The following is a 6426-nucleotide window of genomic DNA, read 5'->3' as shown; positions in this document are numbered from 1 at the left end:
GCCATGGCCATCTCTTCCCATTGCTGCTGGGCCACCATGTCTCCCAGAAGGCAAAGTTGCATGGCAGGGAGGAGTCTCCTGACCTAGCAGTCAGGGTGCCTGTCTAGAAGCAGGAAGTCCTGGGATCTGCTGCCTTTTCCTTTGATAGTTTATATGTTTTACGTTAGACATCTGTTGTATAAAAAATGAAACCATTGCAGAGTCCATTGCTGGGATGATAAAGGAGAGAGGTCTATACCAAGAAGCCTGACGCAGTCAAAAATAGTGAGAGAGTGAAACAGGAAGGTAGTATATATGGCTATGTTTAAAAGTTAATTTGAACTTTTCAGTACTAGGATCATGAATCTGCCAGTTAATGGCTGTATTAAACAGTGTTACATAGTTTAGTATCCACAGACCTTAGAATATTAGAAAAAAATATCAGCAAAACTAACATGTGGGTAGCAAAGACTAAATGTTGAGGGCAGTATATCAACTGTCAGGAAAGAGATTCAGCACGAATGTGCCTGAAGAATACTGCCTCTACTACTGCTTGCAGAATCAGGTTATTTATAAAACTAATAAACTTATAAATCCAATGTAGAAATAAAATATTGGTAAAAATATTTAGTGAGTTTCTGAGTTTTGAGCCATGATTAAGAAGTTTGGGTATGGGAAAATAGCAGTAATGTGCATTTCAAAAGACAAAATAAACTAACATTGCAATAGAATTCCCTGATCATCACAACTAATCCTAATCCTGATTGAATTAGATAATGTTTCTGCACATTTTCCTATATGCTAGTGGTATAAAATGTTTACATGAGACTGGAGGACCTTTAGTTAGACTAATGTTTTCAAAAGCAGCAGCATAATGCTTCATTCCCAAGTCTTGATTTAGATGACTTGATAAGTAATCTGATACTTGAACTTATTATTTAGAAGCTTGTTTGCTGCTGCTGTAGAAATTATGTGTTGGGCCAAGTTCTTCAGCTCCTGTTCATGAATACTCAGCAATTCTGATGCAATAACTGGCTTGAATACAACTAGTCAAATGGGACCAATTTGTCATGAGATTTCTGGATAAATTATAAGAGGAAAAAAATAAGTTCAAAGTAGAAGACAAGCCTTTGCAAATCCCTTCTAGGACACCAGTTTTGCAGAGAGCTCTACTCACTGCAAGCAGTCTTGCTGACTCCACTTGAACTCCTAGCAGTGTCTCAGGATAACCATGTGCCCAAGGCATTGATGGATGTAAGTGTTGATCAATAAACCATCATTAAAAACAGCTACCATTACATGACAAACCTGGAGGAAAATTACCACTTAAAAAGGAGAATAGTTGCAAGAGAAATGCTTATTTCTTTCATTGCTAAATTGTTCAGAAGTAATTAAAAGAAGCAGGTGGTGTCTTTACATCAAGAATTAAAGGTAGAGGCATCCATTTCAACAGATGATGCAAATACAGTTGCGTCAGTAGTGTTAACGCTGAACTTTCTAACAGAACCCCAAATACATGAAAGCATTACTTGGTGTTGTACAAGATATGTATAAGAAAGAATTGGGATTTTTACTGAGATGGTGTTTGACCACTGAATGTGGTAAGCCAGCCACCCACCTCGAATCCATGACATGAAAACAAGAAAAAACATTGGTTTTGCTAACAAGTGACTGAGGCATTAATGCTGTAAAACAAGATCAAATTATCACATTAGCCAAATATCTGTAACCATTCATGTATACTCTTAGCTTCAGGTAGATGAAAGATAATTGAAATTAACTCAGCTCGCAGTGAAAAACAGGCAGGTTAAATAATATTACCTACTCAGGCTGAATAGCAGATTCTGTTATCATCAGAAATTTCATCAATGATGTGCACAACTAACCAAGCTATGGGACTGCCAGATTGCTTAATGTGTAGCTCAAGGTCCCACCAAGATTTACAAGTGAGACATGCTCTGCTTGTATAGTGTGCTAGACTGGCCCATATAAAGCAAGAAGTCTGGATTTAGGTCTATCCCTGTGCACAGAGGCTTGAACCTGATTTATGCTGATCATGGAAGATGATATAACCACAGGAATACTGGGTTAAACAGAAGTAGGGGGCTGGAGGGAGAGGAAATAGGACAGAGGAGGAGATTCTGCAGTGTTAGCTCTGCCACTTCTTGTTTTGTTGAGAAAGATGGGGCTACATTATTGTCAGAGCTTGGAAGAAAGCCTCAGATGCCTAATTCCAGGAGAAAGGGCATGGTTTTGAACACTAAATGGAGATAAATGTCAAGAATCCTGTAAGGAATAGTACTTAATCCACAGCCTTCCTGTCGGTATTTCCTTCCTCAGAATGTCTAGCTTCTTGTTTGACATGGTGGTTTCTGCAAATCCCATTCCCAGACACTTTAGTGTCACTGTGTTTTCTACAAATAACCTGCTTCTGCCTAATTCACAACTGTGAGCTTCACTAGGCAAAACTGCCTGGAAGCTAAACGCTGCAGCGCTCAACATACAAGGGCCTTCGTGAATCAAGCCAGAATGTATCATCTTCAAATAGAAAATCAGAAGACACACTCCTTTGTACACACTGAGTATTGATCTTATTTCTAAAACTAAAAATGCACAACCTATTCCTTTCAGAAGAAACAGCTGATTGTCAAATGCTGCTTTTCCTGTGCGCTAAGTAAACACACTGACACATTAAATGGTAAGTTTGCAGGAGGAGGACAGTTGTTTCTTTAGTATCTGTGATGTGTCAATTTACTTGTTTGCAAAGTAGATACTAAATTTGAAATTAAAAGACCTCACAAAAAAAACAGAAAAAGTTACTTACCGGTAATCCTAGCTTTAAGTAATATTCTGTGATGAGGGCAGGAAAAGCTCCTCTCTCCCTCTCCCTCTCCTCGCCTCTTCTCTCCTCATCTGCCACAGTACAACAGAGGAGGTGGTACATGAGGAAGAGGACAATAGGAGCATGACACCAAATTACTAGACCTGTGGAATGTAGCAGTAAGATTTCAGAACAATATACTTGTATTTTTTGGGGGGTTGAAGAACAGCCCTCCTCTGGTCTTTTTCCAGTCATCAGGTGCTGAAGTTTCTGATGAAACACACCATTTAAAATTTGATGTGTCTGCTTCCAGTTTGTTTCTTTGAAAGAAAATTGGTTGTTCCACTCAAACTGTTTTAACAGGAATTGTTTAACCAAGCCCAGTTCAAAGTGATTAACAGCCCTTACAATGTAGCAACAAAGACTATATGCTTGGAAAAAGATTATATTTGCTCACGTAGAATAAACACTGAAATATTTATTCCAAGACATAAAATCATGAGTAGGTGTTTCTTGTAAATCAAAATTTAACCCTCTAGCAAAAGTAATTGCTTTTCCACCATATTTCAATTGAAAAAAAATTAATAAAAGTATTAAATATTGCAGTGACACTTCATGCATTATGTGAGGATTAGCTTTGCCAATTCTCAAAATAAAAAGCTGAAAAGTACAAAATATACTTTTCATATTAGAAGCTATGAGTTTTTCTCAACAAAAGAAATCAGAATGCTTTTTTCTCCATTAAGATTTCAATTCAGCAAGACCAAACATGCCATGAAACTGCATGATCTATTAGATTATGTATGGAACTAAGGTTACTCTTCCCACCTTTGTCATAAATAGCATTTTGAACTAGAATTTCCCAGTCATTTTTAGTTATAAGTGAGACGCTCATCTTTTTCTTTCACTGAGGTCCAGTTTAGAGACTTCCATCCTATTTCATAGTGAATTAACATTAAAGCCTGGCCTAGAAGATAGATCCTCATTGCCTAAGACCATATTTAATATGTTCATTCTATATGAAAATCAGACAACAATGTTTACCACAGGTAAAACTGTATTGGATTCAAGTTGTCTGCAGCCTCGGGCATTTAGGTATTGACAAAATAAAGACCAGATTCTTTGTTTACACTGAATAAACCTTGTTACATGAATAGATACATTATTTTTAGTGGGATTTAGTGGTAAATAATTATTCATTTTGAATAAAGGGGTAACGAGTACGGTAACCATCTGTTACAATTTTGCTTCCCACAGCAGGCACTAGGCATAAAACTGAGTTAGCAATTTTGGTATTTCACATCACGTACTGCCCAATTTTGAGTATAGCACATAATTTTCCAAACAATGGCCCTTTAGTCAAAAAGTTGTTGTGCCTTTCCCTACACAAATTTAAAATGTCATGCATAAAAAGGAAGACCTCTATAAATACTTTCTGATTTGATGTAAGGAACACAATAGTCTATGCCTTTCATCTTCCTATCAACTCTACTTTCACACAGAAGGAGCTATAAGACTGATCACTATGAACTTCTATACCTGTAAAATGGGATCAGATCCATTGAATTTACACACATTCTGAAGACACATGGGATTTTAGAAACATTTTCATCCCTTGAATATAGTTATTAAGTCAGTTTGCACATAGTTACAGCCTAGTTTCTTCCCCTTTTTACTAGAAACCATTGCAGATTAAACTAAAAAAAAAAGAGTAGAGAGCATACGTTTCACTGTGATAATGGTCCTCGGCTTTTTGCTGTGGAGAGGCTGCAGGGACTAAAGCATGAGTTGGACTAGAGGTAAAGTGTTGCCAGTTTTGTGACCTCAGAGCTATGTTTTGTTTTGTGTATTTTTTTTTTGTTTGTTTGTTTGTTTGAAAAGATAAAACACCATTGGCTCCAAAACAGAAAGACTTAAAAAATCTTGAAGAATCATCTTAGGTAATTTCTTGGTAACCTTCTACCTTCTTTACCTGCTCTCTTCTCTGTGTGAGATAGCCCTGCCTGCTTTTGGGATTTACTCGTGCCTAATAGATCTGCTCTAAGACAGGTCTGTTCTCCACTTCCATAGCTCAGTACAAGGCAGGACAATCTGTAGGGGCCATATCCAGAAGATGCACAGCTCAGGACACTAAAAAACATTGGAGTGCTGCTTCTCCTTCTCCTTTCATTGACTATTTGAGGGCACTTATAGTTGCCAAGCAGAAGAAAGGTAGAATTCCCCTTCTTGCTTTCTAAGCAGTCTAGCTAACTTCTTCTGTCCAGAAGATAGGCACCTGGAAAGGGTTTTTCCTCAAAAAAAATATTGACGCAATAGCATTTCTTTCATGGTAGCTATTGTCTGCAGGATGAGCCAAAATCTCAAGAAAAATCCTCAACTTGGTAAAACTGAAGTAGGTAACAGACCTTAGATGCAAATGCGGATGTGTACAAGTTTGTGAAATTCTCAGATTTAGAGAATACATATTTAAGAGTATTCACTTCTAGAAATGAGAGCCACCTATGAAACCTGGGTTTACTTCGAAGTTCAGTGTCGGAACACCGAAAGCTGAAAAGGAGCATGAGGCTTGGGTTTCTGTAGACTGAAAAGGTTCTCCTGGCCAGCAGCAATGTGAAAGATGGTCTGTCCCACGTTATCAAATGAGAGACCTCCCGTGCTAGTGAGTAATGTAATGATCTTACAATCAGGGAGGTTTACAGAAAAGAAATGGCCAGTACAGGAAAAAAGACAAAGAGGTAAAATTGCCACCTGATACTACCAGAGATCAAAGAATACCAGCAAACAGTGGAAAGTCTTGTGCTTTTGCACTTCTTAACTGATTGCACAAGAGGAAAGACAAAGGGAAAAGCTTAGCCTAGGCATCTGCTTCTCTGTGAACTGTGACAAAGACATGAAGAGGCATTTACTTGTTATCATCAGCCCAGGGAGAGCCGTTCTGAGAATGGAAATGCTAATCATCAATCTCCCTGTGCATGCAATGTCTCTGTTTAATAGCTGATAGAGCGTCTCCAAAGGGGCTTTTTTTTGCTCTTTGTTTAAAATGACATATAATGGACCTGGACTTATCAGTGTCTCTAAATGCATTTTCTGTGCTTTATCCTTACTAAGGGATTTAGTCCATTCTAATGAATATGTGCAGAATTGATTTTGAGCTTGGTATAATTTAATCCATCAATTTAACATTAAATTAATATGCGAAGGGGGTCTCTTTGTGGATGAAAAACAGAAGGGGAACATTCTTATTAATTTAAAATGGACTTGAGAAATGGAAAGAGGCTGCTGCTATTAGTATCTGCCACTGGGCTTAACCACTGGTTAGTGAGTTACTTTGTGTGAACACTGCAGCTGCTAAAGCCATGGTGACTGAGAGATGCCTGGCACAACCTAAATGTGGAGTTGGGGAAGCTGTCGTCACCTCTGTGGGTTTCAAACTGCTGAGTGACGTCTTTCCGGTAACACAGATGGCTGAAGGCTCCTCGCCATCTTCTTACTGAAAATGGTATTCTGTAGACTGGCACTCCTCAGACAATTCCTCATGTGAGAGAGACGTCCAAAACAAAGTTGTGTCCTAAGCACTGCTGAATATTTGGGTCTGCAATCAAATTTCACAGCTGAGTCCTCATGCT

This window comes from Streptopelia decaocto (assembly GCF_964273445.1).
Source record: "Streptopelia decaocto genome assembly, chromosome: 2".
NCBI lineage: Eukaryota > Metazoa > Chordata > Aves > Columbiformes > Columbidae > Streptopelia > Streptopelia decaocto.
The sequence above is the reverse complement of the archived record's forward strand: the minus strand, read 5'-3'. Positions refer to the sequence as shown.